The sequence below is a fragment of the Rhinoderma darwinii genome, chromosome 4 (genome assembly GCF_050947455.1).
Source record: "Rhinoderma darwinii isolate aRhiDar2 chromosome 4, aRhiDar2.hap1, whole genome shotgun sequence".
NCBI lineage: Eukaryota > Metazoa > Chordata > Amphibia > Anura > Rhinodermatidae > Rhinoderma > Rhinoderma darwinii.
Genome location: NC_134690.1, coordinates 4,927,351 through 4,950,322, shown reverse-complemented (window position 1 = coordinate 4,950,322; position 22,972 = coordinate 4,927,351). Strand labels below are relative to the sequence as shown.

General features: G+C 44.0%; 30 non-coding genes across 30 annotated transcripts; all 30 read right to left on the bottom strand.

Annotated features, from left to right (window-relative positions):
- Nucleotides 1-1,446: 1,446 nt before the first annotated feature.
- Nucleotides 1,447-1,519, bottom strand: TRNAV-CAC (transfer RNA valine (anticodon CAC)). The gene has a single exon. It is a non-coding gene; the product is annotated as a tRNA-Val (tRNA).
- Nucleotides 1,520-1,780: 261 nt separating this feature from the next.
- On the bottom strand, nucleotides 1,781-1,853 carry TRNAV-CAC (transfer RNA valine (anticodon CAC)). Its single transcript has one exon. It is a non-coding gene; the product is annotated as a tRNA-Val (tRNA).
- Nucleotides 1,854-3,132: 1,279 nt separating this feature from the next.
- On the bottom strand, nucleotides 3,133-3,205 carry TRNAV-UAC (transfer RNA valine (anticodon UAC)). The gene has a single exon. It is a non-coding gene; the product is annotated as a tRNA-Val (tRNA).
- Nucleotides 3,206-4,474: 1,269 nt separating this feature from the next.
- On the bottom strand, nucleotides 4,475-4,547 carry TRNAV-UAC (transfer RNA valine (anticodon UAC)). Its single transcript has one exon. It is a non-coding gene; the product is annotated as a tRNA-Val (tRNA).
- Nucleotides 4,548-5,483: 936 nt separating this feature from the next.
- TRNAV-UAC (transfer RNA valine (anticodon UAC)) lies at nucleotides 5,484-5,556 on the bottom strand. The gene has a single exon. It is a non-coding gene; the product is annotated as a tRNA-Val (tRNA).
- Nucleotides 5,557-6,159: 603 nt separating this feature from the next.
- TRNAV-UAC (transfer RNA valine (anticodon UAC)) lies at nucleotides 6,160-6,232 on the bottom strand. The gene has a single exon. It is a non-coding gene; the product is annotated as a tRNA-Val (tRNA).
- A 1,955-nt stretch (nucleotides 6,233-8,187) lies between these two features.
- Nucleotides 8,188-8,260, bottom strand: TRNAV-UAC (transfer RNA valine (anticodon UAC)). The gene has a single exon. It is a non-coding gene; the product is annotated as a tRNA-Val (tRNA).
- Nucleotides 8,261-9,205: 945 nt separating this feature from the next.
- TRNAV-UAC (transfer RNA valine (anticodon UAC)) lies at nucleotides 9,206-9,278 on the bottom strand. The gene has a single exon. It is a non-coding gene; the product is annotated as a tRNA-Val (tRNA).
- A 432-nt stretch (nucleotides 9,279-9,710) lies between these two features.
- On the bottom strand, nucleotides 9,711-9,783 carry TRNAV-CAC (transfer RNA valine (anticodon CAC)). The gene has a single exon. It is a non-coding gene; the product is annotated as a tRNA-Val (tRNA).
- Nucleotides 9,784-10,215: 432 nt separating this feature from the next.
- TRNAV-UAC (transfer RNA valine (anticodon UAC)) lies at nucleotides 10,216-10,288 on the bottom strand. Its single transcript has one exon. It is a non-coding gene; the product is annotated as a tRNA-Val (tRNA).
- A 432-nt stretch (nucleotides 10,289-10,720) lies between these two features.
- TRNAV-CAC (transfer RNA valine (anticodon CAC)) lies at nucleotides 10,721-10,793 on the bottom strand. The gene has a single exon. It is a non-coding gene; the product is annotated as a tRNA-Val (tRNA).
- Nucleotides 10,794-11,225: 432 nt separating this feature from the next.
- Nucleotides 11,226-11,298, bottom strand: TRNAV-UAC (transfer RNA valine (anticodon UAC)). Its single transcript has one exon. It is a non-coding gene; the product is annotated as a tRNA-Val (tRNA).
- Nucleotides 11,299-12,072: 774 nt separating this feature from the next.
- On the bottom strand, nucleotides 12,073-12,145 carry TRNAV-UAC (transfer RNA valine (anticodon UAC)). Its single transcript has one exon. It is a non-coding gene; the product is annotated as a tRNA-Val (tRNA).
- Nucleotides 12,146-13,261: 1,116 nt separating this feature from the next.
- TRNAV-UAC (transfer RNA valine (anticodon UAC)) lies at nucleotides 13,262-13,334 on the bottom strand. The gene has a single exon. It is a non-coding gene; the product is annotated as a tRNA-Val (tRNA).
- A 937-nt stretch (nucleotides 13,335-14,271) lies between these two features.
- On the bottom strand, nucleotides 14,272-14,344 carry TRNAV-UAC (transfer RNA valine (anticodon UAC)). Its single transcript has one exon. It is a non-coding gene; the product is annotated as a tRNA-Val (tRNA).
- A 603-nt stretch (nucleotides 14,345-14,947) lies between these two features.
- TRNAV-UAC (transfer RNA valine (anticodon UAC)) lies at nucleotides 14,948-15,020 on the bottom strand. The gene has a single exon. It is a non-coding gene; the product is annotated as a tRNA-Val (tRNA).
- Nucleotides 15,021-16,143: 1,123 nt separating this feature from the next.
- TRNAV-UAC (transfer RNA valine (anticodon UAC)) lies at nucleotides 16,144-16,216 on the bottom strand. Its single transcript has one exon. It is a non-coding gene; the product is annotated as a tRNA-Val (tRNA).
- Nucleotides 16,217-16,485: 269 nt separating this feature from the next.
- TRNAV-UAC (transfer RNA valine (anticodon UAC)) lies at nucleotides 16,486-16,558 on the bottom strand. The gene has a single exon. It is a non-coding gene; the product is annotated as a tRNA-Val (tRNA).
- Nucleotides 16,559-16,656: 98 nt separating this feature from the next.
- On the bottom strand, nucleotides 16,657-16,729 carry TRNAV-UAC (transfer RNA valine (anticodon UAC)). Its single transcript has one exon. It is a non-coding gene; the product is annotated as a tRNA-Val (tRNA).
- Nucleotides 16,730-17,332: 603 nt separating this feature from the next.
- TRNAV-UAC (transfer RNA valine (anticodon UAC)) lies at nucleotides 17,333-17,405 on the bottom strand. Its single transcript has one exon. It is a non-coding gene; the product is annotated as a tRNA-Val (tRNA).
- A 269-nt stretch (nucleotides 17,406-17,674) lies between these two features.
- Nucleotides 17,675-17,747, bottom strand: TRNAV-UAC (transfer RNA valine (anticodon UAC)). Its single transcript has one exon. It is a non-coding gene; the product is annotated as a tRNA-Val (tRNA).
- A 261-nt stretch (nucleotides 17,748-18,008) lies between these two features.
- TRNAV-UAC (transfer RNA valine (anticodon UAC)) lies at nucleotides 18,009-18,081 on the bottom strand. Its single transcript has one exon. It is a non-coding gene; the product is annotated as a tRNA-Val (tRNA).
- A 774-nt stretch (nucleotides 18,082-18,855) lies between these two features.
- TRNAV-UAC (transfer RNA valine (anticodon UAC)) lies at nucleotides 18,856-18,928 on the bottom strand. The gene has a single exon. It is a non-coding gene; the product is annotated as a tRNA-Val (tRNA).
- Nucleotides 18,929-19,695: 767 nt separating this feature from the next.
- Nucleotides 19,696-19,768, bottom strand: TRNAV-UAC (transfer RNA valine (anticodon UAC)). The gene has a single exon. It is a non-coding gene; the product is annotated as a tRNA-Val (tRNA).
- A 440-nt stretch (nucleotides 19,769-20,208) lies between these two features.
- TRNAV-UAC (transfer RNA valine (anticodon UAC)) lies at nucleotides 20,209-20,281 on the bottom strand. The gene has a single exon. It is a non-coding gene; the product is annotated as a tRNA-Val (tRNA).
- Nucleotides 20,282-20,542: 261 nt separating this feature from the next.
- On the bottom strand, nucleotides 20,543-20,615 carry TRNAV-UAC (transfer RNA valine (anticodon UAC)). Its single transcript has one exon. It is a non-coding gene; the product is annotated as a tRNA-Val (tRNA).
- Nucleotides 20,616-20,876: 261 nt separating this feature from the next.
- Nucleotides 20,877-20,949, bottom strand: TRNAV-UAC (transfer RNA valine (anticodon UAC)). Its single transcript has one exon. It is a non-coding gene; the product is annotated as a tRNA-Val (tRNA).
- Nucleotides 20,950-21,218: 269 nt separating this feature from the next.
- On the bottom strand, nucleotides 21,219-21,291 carry TRNAV-UAC (transfer RNA valine (anticodon UAC)). The gene has a single exon. It is a non-coding gene; the product is annotated as a tRNA-Val (tRNA).
- Nucleotides 21,292-22,220: 929 nt separating this feature from the next.
- Nucleotides 22,221-22,293, bottom strand: TRNAV-UAC (transfer RNA valine (anticodon UAC)). Its single transcript has one exon. It is a non-coding gene; the product is annotated as a tRNA-Val (tRNA).
- A 433-nt stretch (nucleotides 22,294-22,726) lies between these two features.
- TRNAV-UAC (transfer RNA valine (anticodon UAC)) lies at nucleotides 22,727-22,799 on the bottom strand. The gene has a single exon. It is a non-coding gene; the product is annotated as a tRNA-Val (tRNA).
- Between the last annotated feature and the right edge of the window lie 173 nt (nucleotides 22,800-22,972).

Genomic DNA, 22,972 nt, shown 5'->3' with positions numbered 1-22,972 from the left:
AACCACTACACTACAGAAACTTCGCCTTGATACAAAAACCCACCATTGCAGAAACCAAAGTTTGACAAATTTAAAGGCTTTCTTTGTGTTAAAAGGAACACATAGTTCCTTGTTTCTGCCCAGTTTCAAACAGGGGACCTTTCGCGTGTGAGGCGAACGTGATAACCACTACACTACAGAAACTTGGATATTGATTGTTCCGCAACCCACAACCCGCAAGCCATGCAGAAACGAATTGAGAAAAAGAATCCAGCCAATTAGTGCCAACAAAAAAAATTCCATGTTTCTGCCCTGTCTCGAACAGGGGACCTTTCGCGTGTTAGGCGAACGTGATAACCACTACACTACAGAAACTTCCCCTTGATACAAAAACCCACCATTGCAGAAACCAAAGTTTGACAAATTTAAAGGCTTTCTTTGTGTTAAAAGGAACACATAGTTCCTTGTTTCTGCCCAGTTTCGAACAGGGGACCTTTCGCGGGTGAGGCGAACGTGATAACCACTACACTACAGAAACTTGGATATTGATTGTTCCGCAACCCACAACCCGCAAGCCATGCAGAAACGAATTGAGAAAAAGAATCCAGCCAATTAGTGCCAACAAAAAAAATTCCATGTTTCTGCCCTGTCTCGAACAGGGGACCTTTCGCGTGTTAGGCGAACGTGATAACCACTACACTACAGAAACTTCCCCTTGATACAAAAACCCACCATTGCAGAAACCAAAGTTTGACAAATTTAAAGGCTTTCTTTGTGTTAAAAGGAACACATAGTTCCTTGTTTCTGCCCAGTTTCAAACAGGGGACCTTTCGCGTGTGAGGCGAACGTGATAACCACTACACTACAGAAACTTGGATATTGATTGTTCCGCAACCCACAACCCGCAAGCCATGCAGAAACGAATTGAGAAAAAGAATCCAGCCAATTAGTGCCAACAAAAAAAATTCCATGTTTCTGCCCTGTCTCGAACAGGGGACCTTTCGCGTGTTAGGCGAACGTGATAACCACTACACTACAGAAACTTCCCCTTGATACAAAAACCCACCATTGCAGAAACCAAAGTTTGACAAATTTAAAGGCTTTCTTTGTGTTAAAAGGAACACATAGTTCCTTGTTTCTGCCCAGTTTCGAACAGGGGACCTTTCGCGGGTGAGGCGAACGTGATAACCACTACACTACAGAAACTTGGATATTGATTGTTCCGCAACCCACAACCCGCAAGCCATGCAGAAACGAATTGAGAAAAAGAATCCAGCCAATTAGTGCCAACAAAAAAAATTCCATGTTTCTGCCCTGTCTCGAACAGGGGACCTTTCGCGTGTTAGGCGAACGTGATAACCACTACACTACAGAAACTTCCCCTTGATACAAAAACCCACCATTGCAGAAACCAAAGTTTGACAAATTTAAAGGCTTTCTTTGTGTTAAAAGGAACACATAGTTCCTTGTTTCTGCCCAGTTTCGAACAGGGGACCTTTCGCGTGTGAGGCGAACGTGATAACCACTACACTACAGAAACTTGGATATTGATTGTTCTGCAAACCACAACCCGCAAGCCATGCAGAAACGAATTGAGAAAAAGAATCCAGCCAATTAGTACCAACAAAAAAAATTCCATGTTTCTGCCCTGTCTCGAACAGGGGACCTTTCGCGTGTTAGGCGAACGTGATAACCACTACACTACAGAAACTTCCCCTTGATACAAAAACCCACCATTGCAGAAACCAAAGTTTGACAAATTTAAAGGCTTTCTTTGTGTTAAAAGGAACACATAGTTCCTTGTTTCTGCCCAGTTTCGAACAGGGGACCTTTCGCGTGTGAGGCGAACGTGATAACCACTACACTACAGAAACTTGGATATTGATTGTTCCGCAACCCACAACCCGCAAGCCATGCAGAAACGAATTGAGAAAAAGAATCCAGCCAATTAGTGCCAACAAAAAAAATTCCATGTTTCTGCCCTGTCTCGAACAGGGGACCTTTCGCGTGTTAGGCGAACGTGATAACCACTACACTACAGAAACTTCCGCTTGATACAAAAACCCACCATTGCAGAAACCAAAGTTTGACAAATTTAAAGGCTTTCTTTGTGTTAAAAGGAAGACATAGTTCCATGTTTCTGCCCTGTCTCAAACAGGGGACCTTTCGCGTGTTAGGCGAACATGATAACCACTACACTACAGAAACTTGGATATTGATTGTTCCGCAACCCACAACCCGCAAGCCATGCAGAAACGAATTGAGAAAAAGAATCCAGCCAATTAGTGGCAACATAAAAAATTCCATGTTTCTGCCCTGTCTCGAACAGGGGACCTTTCGCGTGTTAGGCGAACGTGATAACCACTACACTACAGAAACTTGGATATTGATTGTTCCGCAACCCACAACCCGCAAGCCATGCAGAAACGAATTGAGAAAAAGAATCCAGCCAATTAGTGGCAACATAAAAAATTCCATGTTTCTGCCCTGTCTCGAACAGGGGATCTTTCGCGTGTTAGGCGAACGTGATAACCACTACACTACAGAAACTTGGATATTGATTGTTCCGCAACCCACAACCCGCAAGCCATGCAGAAACGAATTGAGAAAAAGAATCCAGCCAATTAGTGCCACCAAAAAAAATTCCATGTTTCTGCCCTGTCTCGAACAGGGGACCTTTCGCGTGTTAGGCGAACGTGATAACCACTACACTACAGAAACTTCCGCTTGATACAAAAACCCACCATTGCAGAAACCAAAGTTTGACAAATTTAAAGGCTTTCTTTGTGTTAAAAGGAAGACATAGTTCCATGTTTCTGCCCTGTCTCAAACAGGGGACCTTTCGCGTGTTAGGCGAACATGATAACCACTACACTACAGAAACTTGGATATTGATTGTTCCGCAACCCACAACCCGCAAGCCATGCAGAAACGAATTGAGAAAAAGAATCCAGCCAATTAGTGGCAACATAAAAAATTCCATGTTTCTGCCCTGTCTCGAACAGGGGACCTTTCGCGTGTTAGGCGAACGTGATAACCACTACACTACAGAAACTTGGATATTGATTGTTCCGCAACCCACAACCCGCAAGCCATGCAGAAACGAATTGAGAAAAAGAATCCAGCCAATTAGTGGCAACATAAAAAATTCCATGTTTCTGCCCTGTCTCGAACAGGGGGCCTTTCGCGTGTAAGGCGAACGTGATAACCACTACACTACAGAAACTTGGATATTGATTGTTCCGCAACCCACAACCCGCAAGCCATGCAGAAACGAATTGAGAAAAATAATCCAGCCAATTAGTGCCAACAAAAAAAATTCCATGTTTCTGCCCTGTCTCGAACAGGGGACCTTTCGCGTGTTAGGCGAACGTGATAACCACTACACTACAGAAACTTCCCCTTGATACAAAAACCCACCATTGCAGAAACCAAAGTTTGACAAATTTAAAGGCTTTCTTTGTGTTAAAAGGAACACATAGTTCCTTGTTTCTGCCCAGTTTCGAACAGGGGACCTTTCACGTGTGAGGCGAACGTGATAACCACTACACTACAGAAACTTGGATATTGATTGTTCCGCAACCCACAACCCGCAAGCCATGCAGAAACGAATTGAGAAAAAGAATCCAGCCAATTAGTGCCAACAAAAAAAATTCCATGTTTCTGCCCTGTCTCGAACAGGGGACCTTTCGCGTGTTAGGCGAACGTGATAACCACTACACTACAGAAACTTCCCCTTGATACAAAAACCCACCATTGCAGAAACCAAAGTTTGACAAATTTAAAGGCTTTCTTTGTGTTAAAATGAAGACATAGTTCCATGTTTCTGCCCTGTCTCGAACAGGGGACCTTTCGCGTGTTAGGCGAACGTGATAACCACTACACTACAGAAACTTGGATATTGATTGTTCCGCAACCCACAACCCGCAAGCCATGCAGAAACGAATTGAGAAAAAGAATCCAGCCAATTAGTGCCAACAAAAAAAATTCCATGTTTCTGCCCTGTCTCGAACAGGGGACCTTTCGCGTGTTAGGCGAACGTGATAACCACTACACTACAGAAACTTCCGCTTGATACAAAAACCCACCATTGCAGAAACCAAAGTTTGACAAATTTAAAGGCTTTCTTTGTGTTAAAAGGAAGACATAGTTCCATGTTTCTGCCCTGTCTCAAACAGGGGACCTTTCGCGTGTTAGGCGAACATGATAACCACTACACTACAGAAACTTGGATATTGATTGTTCCGCAACCCACAACCCGCAAGCCATGCAGAAACGAATTGAGAAAAGAATCCAGCCAATTAGTGGCAACATAAAAATTCCATGTTTCTGCCCTGTCTCGAACAGGGGACCTTTCGCGTGTTAGGCGAACGTGATAACCACTACACTACAGAAACTTGGATATTGATTGTTCCGCAACCCACAACCCGCAAGCCATGCAGAAACGAATTGAGAAAAAGAATCCAGCCAATTAGTGGCAACATAAAAAATTCCATGTTTCTGCCCTGTCTCGAACAGGGGGCCTTTCGCGTGTAAGGCGAACGTGATAACCACTACACTACAGAAACTTGGATATTGATTGTTCCGCAACCCACAACCCGCAAGCCATGCAGAAACGAATTGAGAAAAATAATCCAGCCAATTAGTGCCAACAAAAAAAATTCCATGTTTCTGCCCTGTCTCGAACAGGGGACCTTTCGCGTGTTAGGCGAACGTGATAACCACTACACTACAGAAACTTCCCTTGATACAAAAACCCACCAATGCAGAAACCAAAGTTTGACAAATTTAAAGGCTTTCTTTGTGTTAAAAGGAACACATAGTTCCTTGTTTCTGCCCAGTTTCGAACAGGGGACCTTTCACGTGTGAGGCGAACGTGATAACCACTACACTACAGAAACTTGGATATTGATTGTTCCGCAACCCACAACCCGCAAGCCATGCAGAAACGAATTGAGAAAAAGAATCCAGCCAATTAGTGCCAACAAAAAAAATTCCATGTTTCTGCCCTGTCTCGAACAGGGGACCTTTCGCGTGTTAGGCGAACGTGATAACCACTACACTACAGAAACTTCCCCTTGATACAAAAACCCACCATTGCAGAAACCAAAGTTTGACAAATTTAAAGGCTTTCTTTGTGTTAAAATGAAGACATAGTTCCATGTTTCTGCCCTGTCTCGAACAGGGGACCTTTCGCGTGTTAGGCGAACGTGATAACCACTACACTACAGAAACTTGGATATTGATTGTTCCGCAACCCACAACCCGCAAGCCATGCAGAAACGAATTGAGAAAAAGAATCCAGCCAATTAGTGGCAACAAAAAAAATTCCATGTTTCTGCCCTGTCTCGAACAGGGGACCTTTCGCGTGTTAGGCGAACGTGATAACCACTACACTACAGAAACTTGGATATTGATTGTTCCGCAACCCACAACCCGCAAGCCATGCAGAAACGAATTGAGAAAAAGAATCCAGCCAATTAGTGGCAACAAAAAAAATTCCATGTTTCTGCCCTGTCTCGAATAGGGAACCTTTCGCGTGTAAGGCGAACGTGATAACCACTACACTACAGAAACTTGGATGTTGATTGTTCCGCAACCCACAACCCGCAAGCCATGCAGAAACGAATTGAGAAAAAGAATCCAGCCAATTAGTGCCAACAAAAAAAATTCCATGTTTCTGCCCTGTCTCGAACAGGGGACCTTTCGCGTGTTAGGCGAACGTGATAACCACTACACTACAGAAACTTCCCCTTGATACAAAAACCCACCATTGCAGAAACCAAAGTTTGACAAATTTAAAGGCTTTCTTTGTGTTAAAATGAAGACATAGTTCCATGTTTCTGCCCTGTCTCGAACAGGGGACCTTTCGCGTGTTAGGCGAACGTGATAACCACTACACTACAGAAACTTGGATATTGATTGTTCCGCAACCCACAACCCGCAAGCCATGCAGAAACGAATTGAGAAAAAGAATCCAGCCAATTAGTGCCAACAAAAAAAATTCCATGTTTCTGCCCTGTCTCGAACAGGGGACCTTTCGCGTGTTAGGCGAACGTGATAACCACTACACTACAGAAACTTGGATATTGATTGATCCGCAACCCACAACCCGCAAGCCATGCAGAAACGAATTGAGAAAAAGAATCCAGCCAATTAGTGGCAACAAAAAAAATTCCATGTTTCTGCCCTGTCTCGAACAGGGAACCTTTCGCGTGTAAGGCGAACGTGATAACCACTACACTACAGAAACTTGGATGTTGATTGTTCCGCAACCCACAACCCGCAAGCCATGCAGAAACGAATTGAGACAAATAATCCAGCCAATTAGTGCCAACAAAAAAAATTCCATGTTTCTGCCCTGTCTCGAACAGGGGACCTTTTGCGTGTTAGGCGAACGTGATAACCACTACACTACAGAAACTTGGATATTGATGGTTCCGCAACCCACAACCCGCAAGCCATGCAGAAACGAATTGAGAAAAAGAATCCAGCCAATTAGTGCCAACAAAAAAAATTCCATGTTTCTGCCCTGTCTCGAACAGGGGACCTTTCGCGTGTTAGGTGAACGTGATAACCACTACACTACAGAAACTTCCCCTTGATACAAAAACCCACCATTGCAGAAACCAAAGTTTGACAAATTTAAAGGCTTTCTTTGTGTTAAAAGGAACACATAGTTCCTTGTTTCTGCCCAGTTTCGAACAGGGGACCTTTCACGTGTGAGGCGAACGTGATAACCACTACACTACAGAAACTTGGATATTGATTGTTCCGCAACCCACAACCCGCAAGCCATGCAGAAACGAATTGAGAAAAAGAATCCAGCCAATTAGTGCCAACAAAAAAAATTCCATGTTTCTGCCCTGTCTCGAACAGGGGACCTTTCGCGTGTTAGGCGAACGTGATAACCACTACACTACAGAAACTTCCCCTTGATACAAAAACCCACCATTGCAGAAACCAAAGTTTGACAAATTTAAAGGCTTTCTTTGTGTTAAAATGAAGACATAGTTCCATGTTTCTGCCCTGTCTCGAACAGGGGACCTTTCGCGTGTTAGGCGAACGTGATAACCACTACACTACAGAAACTTGGATATTGATTGTTCCGCAACCCACAACCCGCAAGCCATGCAGAAACGAATTGAGAAAAAGAATCCAGCCAATTAGTGCCAACAAAAAAAATTCCATGTTTCTGCCCTGTCTCGAACAGGGGACCTTTCGCGTGTTAGGCGAACGTGATAACCACTACACTACAGAAACTTGGATATTGATTGTTCCGCAACCCACAACCCGCAAGCCATGCAGAAACGAATTGAGAAAAAGAATCCAGCCAATTAGTGGCAACAAAAAAAATTCCATGTTTCTGCCCTGTCTCGAATAGGGAACCTTTCGCGTGTTAGGCGAACGTGATAACCACTACACTACAGAAACTTGGATATTGATTGTTCCGCAACCCACAACCCGCAAGCCATGCAGAAACGAATTGAGAAAAAGAATCCAGCCAATTAGTGCCAACAAAAAAAATTCCATGTTTCTGCCCTGTCTCGAACAGGGGACCTTTCGCGTGTTAGGCGAACGTGATAACCACTACACTACAGAAACTTGGATATTGATTGTTCCGCAACCCACAACCCGCAAGCCATGCAGAAACGAATTGAGAAAAAGAATCCAGCCAATTAGTGGCAACAAAAAAAATTCCATGTTTCTGCCCTGTCTCGAATAGGGGACCTTTCGCGTGTTAGGCGAACGTGATAACCACTACACTACAGAAACTTCCCCTTGATACAAAAACCCACCATTGCAGAAACCAAAGTTTGACAAATTTAAAGGCTTTCTTTGTGTTAAAATGAAGACATAGTTCCATGTTTCTGCCCTGTCTCGAACAGGGGACCTTTCGCGTGTTAGGCGAACGTGATAACCACTACACTACAGAAACTTGGATATTGATTGTTCCGCAACCCACAACCCGCAAGCCATGCAGAAACGAATTGAGAAAAAGAATCCAGCCAATTAGTGCCAACAAAAAAAATTCCATGTTTCTGCCCTGTCTCGAACAGGGGACCTTTCGCGTGTTAGGCGAACGTGATAACCACTACACTACAGAAACTTGGATATTGATTGATCCGCAACCCACAACCCGCAAGCCATGCAGAAACGAATTGAGAAAAAGAATCCAGCCAATTAGTGGCAACAAAAAAAATTCCATGTTTCTGCCCTGTCTCGAACAGGGAACCTTTCGCGTGTAAGGCGAACGTGATAACCACTACACTACAGAAACTTGGATGTTGATTGTTCCGCAACCCACAACCCGCAAGCCATGCAGAAACGAATTGAGACAAATAATCCAGCCAATTAGTGCCAACAAAAAAAATTCCATGTTTCTGCCCTGTCTCGAACAGGGGACCTTTTGCGTGTTAGGCGAACGTGATAACCACTACACTACAGAAACTTGGATATTGATTGTTCCGCAACCCACAACCCGCAAGCCATGCAGAAACGAATTGAGAAAAAGAATCCAGCCAATTAGTGCCAACAAAAAAAATTCCATGTTTCTGCCCTGTCTCGAACAGGGGACCTTTCGCGTGTTAGGCGAACGTGATAACCACTACACTACAGAAACTTCCCCTTGATACAAAAACCCACCATTGCAGAAACCAAAGTTTGACAAATTTAAAGGCTTTCTTTGTGTTAAAATGAAGACATAGTTCCATGTTTCTGCCCTGTCTCGAACAGGGGACCTTTCGCGTGTTAGGCGAACGTGATAACCACTACACTACAGAAACTTGGATATTGATTGTTCCGCAACCCACAACCCGCAAGCCATGCAGAAACGAATTGAGAAAAAGAATCCAGCCAATTAGTGCCAACAAAAAAAATTCCATGTTTCTGCCCTGTCTCGAACAGGGGACCTTTCGTGCGTTAGGCGAACGTGATAACCACTACACTACAGAAACTTGGATGTTGATTGTTCCGCAACCCACAACCCGCAAGCCATGCAGAAACGAATTGAGAAAAATAATCCAGCCAATTAGTGCCAACAAAAAAAATTCCATGTTTCTGCCCTGTCTCGAACAGGGGACCTTTCGCGTGTTAGGCGAACGTGATAACCACTACACTACAGAAACTTGGATATTGATTGTTCCGCAACCCACAACCCGCAAGCCATGCAGAAACGAATTGAGAAAAAGAATCCAGCCAATTAGTGCCAACAAAAAAAATTCCATGTTTCTGCCCTGTCTCGAACAGGGGACCTTTCGCGTGTAAGGCGAACGTGATAACCACTACACTACAGAAACTTGGATATTGATTGTTCCGCAACCCACAACCCGCAAGCCATGCAGAAACGAATTGAGAAAAAGAATCCAGCCAATTAGTGCCAACAAAAAAAATTCCATGTTTCTGCCCTGTCTCGAACAGGGGACCTTTCGCGTGTTAGGCGAACGTGATAACCACTACACTACAGAAACTTCCCCTTGATACAAAAACCCACCATTGCAGAAACCAAAGTTTGACAAATTTAAAGGCTTTCTTTGTGTTAGAAGGAACACATAGTTCCTTGTTTCTGCCCAGTTTTGAACAGGGGACCTTTCACGTGTGAGGCGAACGTGATAACCACTACACTACAGAAACTTGGATATTGATTGTTCCGCAACCCACAACCCGCAAGCCATGCAGAAACGAATTGAGAAAAAGAATCCAGCCAATTAGTGGCAACATAAAAAATTCCATGTTTCTGCCCTGTCTCGAACAGGGGACCTTTCGCGTGTGAGGCGAATGTGATAACCACTACACTACAGAAACTTCCCCTTGATACAAAAACCCACCATTGCAGAAACCAAAGTTTGACAAATTTAAAGGCTTTCTTTGTGTTAAAATGAAGACATAGTTCCATGTTTCTGCCCTGTCTCGAACAGGGGACCTTTCGTGTGTTAGGCGAACGTGATAACCACTACACTACAGAAACTTGGATGTTGATTGTTCCGCAACCCACAACCCGCAAGCCATGCAGAAACGAATTGAGAAAAATAATCCAGCCAATTAGTGCCAACAAAAAAAATTCCATGTTTCTGCCCTGTCTCGAACAGGGGACCTTTCGCGTGTTAGGCGAACGTGATAACCACTACACTACAGAAACTTGGATATTGATTGTTCCGCAACCCACAACCCGCAAGCCATGCAGAAACGAATTGAGAAAAAGAATCCAGCCAATTAGTGCCAACAAAAAAAATTCCATGTTTCTGCCCTGTCTCGAACAGGGGACCTTTCGCGTGTAAGGCGAACGTGATAACCACTACACTACAGAAACTTGGATATTGATTGTTCCGCAACCCACAACCCGCAAGCCATGCAGAAACGAATTGAGAAAAAGAATCCAGCCAATTAGTGCCAACAAAAAAAATTCCATGTTTCTGCCCTGTCTCGAACAGGGGACCTTTCGCGTGTTAGGCGAACGTGATAACCACTACACTACAGAAACTTCCCCTTGATACAAAAACCCACCATTGCAGAAACCAAAGTTTGACAAATTTAAAGGCTTTCTTTGTGTTAGAAGGAACACATAGTTCCTTGTTTCTGCCCAGTTTTGAACAGGGGACCTTTCACGTGTGAGGCGAACGTGATAACCACTACACTACAGAAACTTGGATATTGATTGTTCCGCAACCCACAACCCGCAAGCCATGCAGAAACGAATTGAGAAAAAGAATCCAGCCAATTAGTGGCAACATAAAAAATTCCATGTTTCTGCCCTGTCTCGAACAGGGGACCTTTCGCGTGTGAGGCGAATGTGATAACCACTACACTACAGAAACTTCCCCTTGATACAAAAACCCACCATTGCAGAAACCAAAGTTTGACAAATTTAAAGGCTTTCTTTGTGTTAAAATGAAGACATAGTTCCATGTTTCTGCCCTGTCTCGAACAGGGGACCTTTCGCGTGTTAGGCGAACGTGATAACCACTACACTACAGAAACTTGGATATTGATTGTTCCGCAACCCACAACCCGCAAGCCATGCAGAAACGAATTGAGAAAAAGAATCCAGCCAATTAGTGCCAACAAAAAAAATTCCATGTTTCTGCCCTGTCTCGAACAGGGGACCTTTCGCGTGTTAGGCGAACGTGATAACCACTACACTACAGAAACTTGGATATTGATTGATCCGCAACCCACAACCCGCAAGCCATGCAGAAACGAATTGAGAAAAAGAATCCAGCCAATTAGTGGCAACAAAAAAAATTCCATGTTTCTGCCCTGTCTCGAACAGGGAACCTTTCGCGTGTAAGGCGAACGTGATAACCACTACACTACAGAAACTTGGATGTTGATTGTTCCGCAACCCACAACCCGCAAGCCATGCAGAAACGAATTGAGACAAATAATCCAGCCAATTAGTGCCAACAAAAAAAATTCCATGTTTCTGCCCTGTCTCGAACAGGGGACCTTTTGCGTGTTAGGCGAACGTGATAACCACTACACTACAGAAACTTGGATATTGATTGTTCCGCAACCCACAACCCGCAAGCCATGCAGAAACGAATTGAGAAAAAGAATCCAGCCAATTAGTGCCAACAAAAAAAATTCCATGTTTCTGCCCTGTCTCGAACAGGGGACCTTTCGCGTGTTAGGCGAACGTGATAACCACTACACTACAGAAACTTCCCCTTGATACAAAAACCCACCATTGCAGAAACCAAAGTTTGACAAATTTAAAGGCTTTCTTTGTGTTAAAATGAAGACATAGTTCCATGTTTCTGCCCTGTCTCGAACAGGGGACCTTTCGCGTGTTAGGCGAACGTGATAACCACTACACTACAGAAACTTGGATATTGATTGTTCCGCAACCCACAACCCGCAAGCCATGCAGAAACGAATTGAGAAAAAGAATCCAGCCAATTAGTGCCAACAAAAAAAATTCCATGTTTCTGCCCTGTCTCGAACAGGGGACCTTTCGCGTGTTAGGCGAACGTGATAACCACTACACTACAGAAACTTGGATATTGATTGATCCGCAACCCACAACCCGCAAGCCATGCAGAAACGAATTGAGAAAAAGAATCCAGCCAATTAGTGGCAACAAAAAAAATTCCATGTTTCTGCCCTGTCTCGAACAGGGAACCTTTCGCGTGTAAGGCGAACGTGATAACCACTACACTACAGAAACTTGGATGTTGATTGTTCCGCAACCCACAACCCGCAAGCCATGCAGAAACGAATTGAGACAAATAATCCAGCCAATTAGTGCCAACAAAAAAAATTCCATGTTTCTGCCCTGTCTCGAACAGGGGACCTTTTGCGTGTTAGGCGAACGTGATAACCACTACACTACAGAAACTTGGATATTGATTGTTCCGCAACCCACAACCCGCAAGCCATGCAGAAACGAATTGAGAAAAAGAATCCAGCCAATTAGTGCCAACAAAAAAAATTCCATGTTTCTGCCCTGTCTCGAACAGGGGACCTTTCGCGTGTTAGGCGAACGTGATAACCACTACACTACAGAAACTTCCCCTTGATACAAAAACCCACCATTGCAGAAACCAAAGTTTGACAAATTTAAAGGCTTTCTTTGTGTTAAAATGAAGACATAGTTCCATGTTTCTGCCCTGTCTCGAACAGGGGACCTTTCGCGTGTTAGGCGAACGTGATAACCACTACACTACAGAAACTTGGATATTGATTGTTCCGCAACCCACAACCCGCAAGCCATGCAGAAACGAATTGAGAAAAAGAATCCAGCCAATTAGTGCCAACAAAAAAAATTCCATGTTTCTGCCCTGTCTCGAACAGGGGACCTTTCGCGTGTTAGGCGAACGTGATAACCACTACACTGCAGAAACTTGGATATTGATTGTTCCGCAACCCACAACCCGCAAGCCATGCAGAAACGAATTGAGAAAAAGAATCCAGCCAATTAGTGCCAACAAAAAAAATCCCATGTTTCTGCCCTGTCTCGAACAGGGGACCTTTCGTGTGTTAGGCGAACGTGATAACCACTACACTACAGAAACTTGGATGTTGATTGTTCCGCAACCCACAACCCGCAAGCCATGCAGAAACGAATTGAGAAAAATAATCCAGCCAATTAGTGCCAACAAAAAAAATTCCATGTTTCTGCCCTGTCTCGAACAGGGGACCTTTCGCGTGTTAGGCGAACGTGATAACCACTACACTACAGAAACTTGGATATTGATTGTTCCGCAACCCACAACCCGCAAGCCATGCAGAAACGAATTGAGAAAAAGAATCCAGCCAATTAGTGCCAACAAAAAAAATTCCATGTTTCTGCCCTGTCTCGAACAGGGGACCTTTCGCGTGTAAGGCGAACGTGATAACCACTACACTACAGAAACTTGGATATTGATTGTTCCGCAACCCACAACCCGCAAGCCATGCAGAAACGAATTGAGAAAAAGAATCCAGCCAATTAGTGCCAACAAAAAAAATTCCATGTTTCTGCCCTGTCTCGAACAGGGGACCTTTCGCGTGTTAGGCGAACGTGATAACCACTACACTACAGAAACTTCCCCTTGATACAAAAACCCACCATTGCAGAAACCAAAGTTTGACAAATTTAAAGGCTTTCTTTGTGTTAAAAGGAACACATAGTTCCTTGTTTCTGCCCAGTTTCGAACAGGGGACCTTTCACGTGTGAGGCGAACGTGATAACCACTACACTACAGAAACTTGGATATTGATTGTTCCGCAACCCACAACCCGCAAGCCATGCAGAAACGAATTGAGAAAAAGAATCCAGCCAATTAGTGCCAACAAAAAAAATTCCATGTTTCTGCCCTGTCTCGAACAGGGGACCTTTCGCGTGTTAGGCGAACGTGATAACCACTACACTACAGAAACTTCCCCTTGATACAAAAACCCACCATTGCAGAAACCAAAGTTTGACAAATTTAAAGGCTTTCTTTGTGTTAAAATGAAGACATAGTTCCATGTTTCTGCCCTGTCTCGAACAGGGGACCTTTCGCGTGTTAGGCGAACGTGATAACCACTACACTACAGAAACTTGGATATTGATTGTTCCGCAACCCACAACCCGCAAGCCATGCAGAAACGAATTGAGAAAAAGAATCCAGCCAATTAGTGCCAACAAAAAAAATTCCATGTTTCTGCCCTGTCTCGAACAGGGGACCTTTCGCGTGTTAGGCGAACGTGATAACCACTACACTACAGAAACTTGGATATTGATTGTTCCGCAACCCACAACCCGCAAGCCATGCAGAAACGAATTGAGAAAAAGAATCCAGCCAATTAGTGGCAAGAAAAAAAATTCCATGTTTCTGCCCTGTCTCGAATAGGGAACCTTTCGCGTGTAAGGCGAACGTGATAACCACTACACTACAGAAACTTGGATGTTGATTGTTCCGCAACCCACAACCCGCAAGCCATGCAGAAACGAATTGAGAAAAAGAATCCAGCCAATTAGTGCCAACAAAAAAAATTCCATGTTTCTGCCCTGTCTCGAACAGGGGACCTTTCGCGTGTTAGGCGAACGTGATAACCACTACACTACAGAAACTTCCCCTTGATACAAAAACCCACCATTGCAGAAACCAAAGTTTGACAAATTTAAAGGCTTTCTTTGTGTTAAAATGAAGACATAGTTCCATGTTTCTGCCCTGTCTCGAACAGGGGACCTTTCGCGTGTTAGGCGAACGTGATAACCACTACACTACAGAAACTTGGATATTGATTGTTCCGCAACCCACAACCCGCAAGCCATGCAGAAACGAATTGAGAAAAAGAATCCAGCCAATTAGTGCCAACAAAAAAAATTCCATGTTTCTGCCCTGTCTCGAACAGGGGACCTTTCGCGTGTTAGGCGAACGTGATAACCACTACACTACAGAAACTTGGATATTGATTGATCCGCAACCCACAACCCGCAAGCCATGCAGAAACGAATTGAGAAAAAGAATCCAGCCAATTAGTGGCAACAAAAAAAATTCCATGTTTCTGCCCTGTCTCGAACAGGGAACCTTTCGCGTGTAAGGCGAACGTGATAACCACTACACTACTGAAACTTGGATGTTGATTGTTCCGCAACCCACAACCCGCAAGCCATGCAGAAACGAATTGAGACAAATAATCCAGCCAATTAGTGCCAACAAAAAAAATTCCATGTTTCTGCCCTGTCTCGAACAGGGGACCTTTCGCGTGTTAGGCGAACGTGATAACCACTACACTACAGAAACTTGGATATTGATTGTTCCGCAACCCACAACCCGCAAGCCATGCAGAAACGAATTGAGAAAAAGAATCCAGCCAATTAGTGCCTACAAAAAAAATTCCATGTTTCTGCCCTGTCTCGAACAGGGGACCTTTCGCGTGTTAGGCGAACGTGATAACCACTACACTACAGAAACTTCCCCTTGATACAAAAACCCACCATTGCAGAAACCAAAGTTTGACAAATTTAAAGGCTTTCTTTGTGTTAAAATGAAGACATAGTTCCATGTTTCTGCCCTGTCTCGAACAGGGGACCTTTCGCGTGTTAGGCGAACGTGATAACCACTACACTACAGAAACTTGGATATTGATTGTTCCGCAACCCACAACCCGCAAGCCATGCAGAAACGAATTGAGAAAAAGAATCCAGCCAATTAGTGCCAACAAAAAAAATTCCATGTTTCTGCCCTGTCTCGAACAGTGGACCTTTCGCGTGTTAGGCGAACGTGATAACCACTACACTGCAGAAACTTGGATATTGATTGTTCCGCAACCCACAACCCGCAAGCCATGCAGAAACGAATTGAGAAAAAGAATCCAGCCAATTAGTGCCAACAAAAAAAATTCCATGTTTCTGCCCTGTCTCGAACAGGGGACCTTTCGTGTGTTAGGCGAACGTGATAACCACTACACTACAGAAACTTGGATGTTGATTGTTCCGCAACCCGCAACCCACAACCCGCAAGCCATGCAGAAACGAATTGAGAAAAATAATCCAGCCAATTAGTGCCAACAAAAAAAATTCCATGTTTCTGCCCTGTCTCGAACAGGGGACCTTTCGCGTGTTAGGCGAACGTGATAACCACTACACTACAGAAACTTGGATATTGATTGTTCCGCAACCCACAACCCGCAAGCCATGCAGAAACGAATTGAGAAAAAGAATCCAGCCAATTAGTGCCAACAAAAAAAATTCCATGTTTCTGCCCTGTCTCGAACAGGGGACCTTTCGCGTGTAAGGCGAACGTGATAACCACTACACTACAGAAACTTGGATATTGATTGTTCCGCAACCCACAACCCGCAAGCCATGCAGAAACGAATTGAGAAAAAGAATCCAGCCAATTAGTGCCAACAAAAAAAATTCCATGTTTCTGCCCTGTCTCGAACAGGGGACCTTTCGCGTGTTAGGCGAACGTGATAACCACTACACTACAGAAACTTGGATATTGATTGTTCCGCAACCCACAACCCGCAAGCCATGCAGAAACGAATTGAGAAAAAGAATCCAGCCAATTAGTGGCAACAAAAAAAATTCCATGTTTCTGCCCTGTCTCGAACAGGGAACCTTTCGCGTGTAAGGCGAACGTGATAACCACTACACTACAGAAACTTGGATGTTGATTGTTCCGCAACCCACAACCCGCAAGCCATGCAGAAACGAATTGAGAAAAAGAATCCAGCCAATTAGTGGCAACAAAAAAAATTCCATGTTTCTGCCCTGTCTCGAACAGGGAACCTTTCGCGTGTAAGGCGAACGTGATAACCACTACACTACAGAAACTTGGATGTTGATTGTTCCGCAACCCACAACCCGCAAGCCATGCAGAAACGAATTGAGAAAAAGAATCCAGCCAATTAGTGGCAACAAAAAAAATTCCATGTTTCTGCCCTGTCTCGAACAGGGGACCTTTCGCGTGTTAGGCGAACGTGATAACCACTACACTACAGAAACTTCCCCTTGATACAAAAACCCACCATTGCAGAAACCAAAGTTTGACAAATTTAAAGGCTTTCTTTGTGTTAAAATGAAGACATAGTTCCATGTTTCTGCCCTGTCTCGAACAGGGGACCTTTCGCGTGTTAGGCGAACGTGATAACCACTACACTACAGAAACTTGGATATTGATTGCTCCGCAACCCACAACCCGCAAGCCATGCAGAAACGAATTGAGAAAAAGAATCCAGCCAATTAGTGCCAACAAAAAAAATTCCATGTTTCTGCCCTGTCTCGAACAGGGGACCTTTCGCGTGTTAGGCGAACGTGATAACCACTACACTGCAGAAACTTGGATATTGATTGTTCCGCAACCCACAACCCGCAAGCCATGCAGAAACGAATTGAGAAAAAGAATCCAGCCAATTAGTGGCAACAAAAAAAATTCCATGTTTCTGCCCTGTCTCGAACAGGGGACCTTTCGCGTGTAAGGCGAACGTGATAACCACTACACTACAGAAACTTGGATGTTGATTGTTCCGCAACCCACAACCCGCAAGCCATGCAGAAACGAATTGAGAAAAATAATCCAGCCAATTAGTGCCAACAAAAAAAATTCCATGTTTCTGCCCTGTCTCGAACAGGGGACCTTTCGCGTGTTAGGCGAACGTGATAACCACTACACTACAGAAACTTGGATATTGATTGTTCCGCAACCCACAACCCGCAAGCCATGCAGAAACGAATTGAGAAAAAGAATCCAGCCAATTAGTGCCAACAAAAAAAATTCCATGTTTCTGCCCTGTCTCGAACAGGGGACCTTTCGCGTGTAAGGCGAACGTGATAACCACTACACTACAGAAACTTCCCCTTGATACAAAAACCCACCATTGCAGAAACCAAAGTTTGACAAATTTAAAGGCTTTCTTTGTGTTAAAAGGAAGACATAGTTCCATGTTTCTGCCCTGTCTCGAACAGGGGACCTTTCGCGTGTTAGGCGAACGTGATAACCACTACACTACAGAAACTTGGATATTGATTGTGCTGCAACCCACAACCCGCAAGCCATGCAGAAACGAATTGAGAAAAAGAATCCAGCCAATTAGTGGCAACCAAAAAAATACCATGTTTCTGCCCTGTCTCGAACAGGGGACCTTTCGCGTGTAAGGCGAACGTGATAACCACTAAACTACAGAAACTTGGATATTGATTGTTCCGCAACCCACAACCCGCAAGCCATGCAGAAACGAATTGAGAAAAATAATCCAGCCAATTAGTGGCAACAAAAAAAATTCCATGTTTCTGCCCTGTCTCGAACAGGGGACTTTTCGCGTGTTAGGCGAACGTGATAACCACTACACTACAGAAACTTGGATATTGATTGTTCCGCAACCCACAACCCGCAAGCCATGCAGAAACGAATTGAGAAAAATAATCCAGCCAATTAGCGGCAACAAAAAAAATTTCATGTTTCTGCCCTGTCTCGAACAGGGGATCTTTCGCGTGTTAGGCAAACGTGATAACCACTACACTACAGAAACTTGGACATTGATTGTTCCGCAACCCACAACCCGCAAGCCATGCAGAAACGAATTGAGAAAAAGAATCCAGCCAATTAGTGCCAACAAAAAAAATTCCATGTTTCTGCCCTGTCTCGAACAGGGGACCTTTCGCGTGTTAGGCGAACGTGATAACCACTACACTACAGAAACTTCCCCTTGATACAAAAACCCACCATTGCAGAAACCAAAGTTTGACAAATTTAAAGGCTTTCTTTGTGTTAAAAGGAAGACATAGTTCCATGTTTCTGCCCTGTCTCGAACAGGGGACCTTTCGCGTGTTAGGCGAACGTGATAACCACTACACTACAGAAACTTGGATATTGATTGTGCTGCAACCCACAACCCGCAAGCCATGCAGAAACGAATTGAGAAAAAGAATCCAGCCAATTAGTGGCAACCAAAAAAATACCATGTTTCTGCCCTGTCTCGAACAGGGGACCTTTCGCGTGTAAGGCGAACGTGATAACCACTAAACTACAGAAACTTGGATATTGATTGTTCCGCAACCCACAACCCGCAAGCCATGCAGAAACGAATTGAGAAAAATAATCCAGCCAATTAGTGGCAACAAAAAAAATTCCATGTTTCTGCCCTGTCTCGAACAGGGGACTTTTCGCGTGTTAGGCGAACGTGATAACCACTACACTACAGAAACTTGGATATTGATTGTTCCGCAACCCACAACCCGCAAGCCATGCAGAAACGAATTGAGAAAAATAATCCAGCCAATTAGCGGCAACAAAAAAAATTTCATGTTTCTGCACTGTCTCGAACAGGGGACCTTTCGCGTGTTAGGCAAACGTGATAACCACTACACTACAGAAACTTGGATATTGATTGTTCTGCAACCCGCAAGCCATGCAGAAACGAAATGAGAAAAATAATCCAGCCAATTAGCGGCAACAAAAAAAATTCCATGTTTCTGCCCTGTCTCGAACAGGGGATCTTTCGCGTGTTAGGCAAACGTGATAACCACTACACTACAGAAACTTCCCCTTGATACAAAAACCCACCATTGCAGAAACCAAAGTTTGACAAATTTAAAGGCTTTCTTTGTGTTAAAAGGAAGACATAGTTCCATGTTTCTGCCCTGTCTCGAACAGGGGACCTTTCGCGTGTTAGGCGAACGTGATAACCACTACACTACAGAAACTTGGATATTGATTGTGCTGCAACCCACAACCCGCAAGCCATGCAGAAACGAATTGAGAAAAAGAATCCAGCCAATTAGTGGCAACCAAAAAAATACCATGTTTCTGCCCTGTCTCGAACAGGGGACCTTTCGCGTGTAAGGCGAACGTGATAACCACTAAACTACAGAAACTTGGATATTGATTGTTCCGCAACCCACAACCCGCAAGCCATGCAGAAACGAATTGAGAAAAATAATCCAGCCAATTAGTGGCAACAAAAAAAATTCCATGTTTCTGCCCTGTCTCGAACAGGGGACTTTTCGCGTGTTAGGCGAACGTGATAACCACTACACTACAGAAACTTGGATATTGATTGTTCCGCAACCCACAACCCGCAAGCCATGCAGAAACGAAATGAGAAAAATAATCCAGCCAATTAGCGGCAACAAAAAAAATTCCATGTTTCTGCCCTGTCTCGAACAGGGGATCTTTCGCGTGTTAGGCAAACGTGATAACCACTACACTACAGAAACTTGGATATTGATTGTTCCGCAACCCACAACCCGCAAGCCATGCAGAAACGAATTGAGAAAAAGAATCCAGCCAATTAGTGGCAACAAAAAAAATTCCATGTTTCTGCCTTGTCTCGAACAGGGGACCTTTCGCGTGTAAGGCGAACGTGATAACCACTACACTACAGAAACTTCCCCTTGATACAAAAACCCACCATTGCAGAAACCAAAGTTTGACAAATTTAAAGGCTTTCTTTGTGTTAAAATGAAGACATAGTTCCATGTTTCTGCCCTGTCTCGAACAGGGGACCTTTCGCGTGTTAGGCGAACGTGATAACCACTACACTACAGAAACTTGGATATTGATTGTTCCGCAACCCACAACCCGCAAGCCATGCAGAAACGAATTGAGAAAAATAATCCAGCCAATTAGCGGCAAAAACAAAAATTTCATGTTTCTGCCCTGTCTCGAACAGGGGACCTTTCGCGTGTAAGGCGAACGTGATAACCACTACACTACAGAAACTTCCCCTTGATACAAAAACCCACCATTGCAGAAACCAAAGTTTGACAAATTTAAAGGCTTTCTTTGTGTTAAAAGGAACACATAGTTCCTTGTTTCTGCCCAGTTTCAAACAGGGGACCTTTCGCGTGTAAGGCGAACGTGATAACCACTACACTACAGAAACTTGGATATTGATTGTTCTGCAACCCACAACCCGCAAGCCATGCAGAAACGAATTGAGAAAAAGAATCCAGCCAATTAGTGGCAACCAAAAAAATACCATGTTTCTGCCCTGTCTCGAACAGGGGACCTTTCGCGTGTAAGGCGAACGTGATAACCACTACACTACAGAAACTTGGATATTGATTGTTCCGCAACCCACAACCCGCAAGCCATGCAGAAACGAATTGAGAAAAATAATCCAGCCAATTAGTGGCAACAAAAAAAATTCCATGTTTCTGCGCTGTCTCGAACAGAGGACCGTTCGCGTGTTAGGCGAACGTGATAACCACTACACTACAGAAACTTGGATATTGATTGTTCCGCAACCCACAACCCGCAAGCCATGCAGAAACGAATTGAGAAAAAGAATCCAGCCAATTAGTGGCAACAAAAAAAATTCCATGTTTCTGCCTTGTCTCGAACAGGGGACCTTTCGCGTGTAAGGCGAACGTGATAACCACTACACTACAGAAACTTCCCCTTGATACAAAAACCCACCATTGCAGCAACCAAAGTTTGACAAATTTAAAGGCTTTCTTTGTGTTAAAAGGAAGACATAGTTCCATGTTTCTGCCCTGTCTCGAACAGGGGACCTTTCGCGTGTTAGGCGAACGTGATAACCACTACACTACAGAAACTTGGATATTGATTGTTCTGCAACCCACAATCCGCAAGCCATGCAGAAACTAATTGAGAAAAATAATCCAGCCAATTAGTGCCAACAAAAAAAATTCCATGTTTCTGCCCTGTCTCGAACAGGGGACCTTTCGCGTGTTAGGCGAACGTGATAACCACTACACTACAGAAACTTCCCCTTGATACAAAAACCCACCATTGCAGAAACCAAAGTTTGACAAATTTAAAGGCTTTGTTTGTGTTAAAAGGAAGACATAGTTCCATGTTTCTGCCCTGTCTCAAACAGGGGACCTTTCGCGTGTTAGGCGAACGTGATAACCACTACACTACAGAATCTTGGATATTGATTGTTCTGCAACCCACAACCCGCAAGCCATGCAGAAACGAATTGAGAAAAATAATCCAGCCAATTAGTGGCAACAAAAAAAATTCCATGTTTCTGCCCTGTCTCGAACAGGGGACCTTTCGCGTGTTAGGCTAACGTGATAACCACTACACTACAGAAACTTGGATATTGATTGTTCCGCAACCCACAACCCGCAAGCCATGCAGAAACGAATTGAGAAAAATAATCCAGCCAATTAGCGGCAACAAAAAAAATTCCATGTTTCTGCCCTGTCTCGAACAGGGGACCTTTCGCGTGTTAGGCTGACGTGATAACCACTACACTACAGAAACTTCCCCTTGATACAAAAACCCACCATTGCAGAAACCAAAGTTTGACAAATTTAAAGGCTTTCTTTGTGTTAAAAGGAACACATAGTTCCTTGTTTCTGCCCAGTTTCGAACAGGGGACCTTTCGCGTGTAAGGCGAATGTGATAACCACTACACTACAGAAACTTGGATATTGATTGTTCCGCAACCCGCAAGCCATGCAGAAACGAATTGAGAAAAATAATCCAGCCAATTAGCGGCAACAAAAAAAATTCCATGTTTCTGCCCTGTCTCGAACAGGGGACCTTTCGCGTGTTAGGCGAACGTGATAACCACTACACTACAGAAACTTGGATATTGATTGTTCCGCAACCCACAACCCGCAAGCCATGCAGAAACGAATTGAGAAAAAGAATCCAGCCAATTAGTGGCAACAAAAAAAATTCCATGTTTCTGCCCTGTCTCGAACAGGGGACCTTTCGCGTGTTAGGCGAACGTGATAACCACTACACTACAGAAACTTGGATATTGATTGTTCCGCAACCCACAACCTGCAAGCCATGCAGAAACGAATTGAGAAAAAGAATCCAGCCAATTAGTGGCAACCAAAAAAATACCATGTTTCTGCCCTGTCTCGAACAGGGGACCTTTCGCGTGTAAGGCGAACGTGATAACCACTACACTACAGAAACTTAGATATTGATTGTTCCGCAACCCACAACCCGCAAGCCATGCAGAAACGAATTGAGAAAAATAATCCAGCCAATTAGTGGCAACAAAAAAAATTCCATGTTTCTGCCCTGTCTCGAACAGGGGACCTTTCGCGTGTTAGGCGAACGTGATAACCACTACACTACAGAAACTT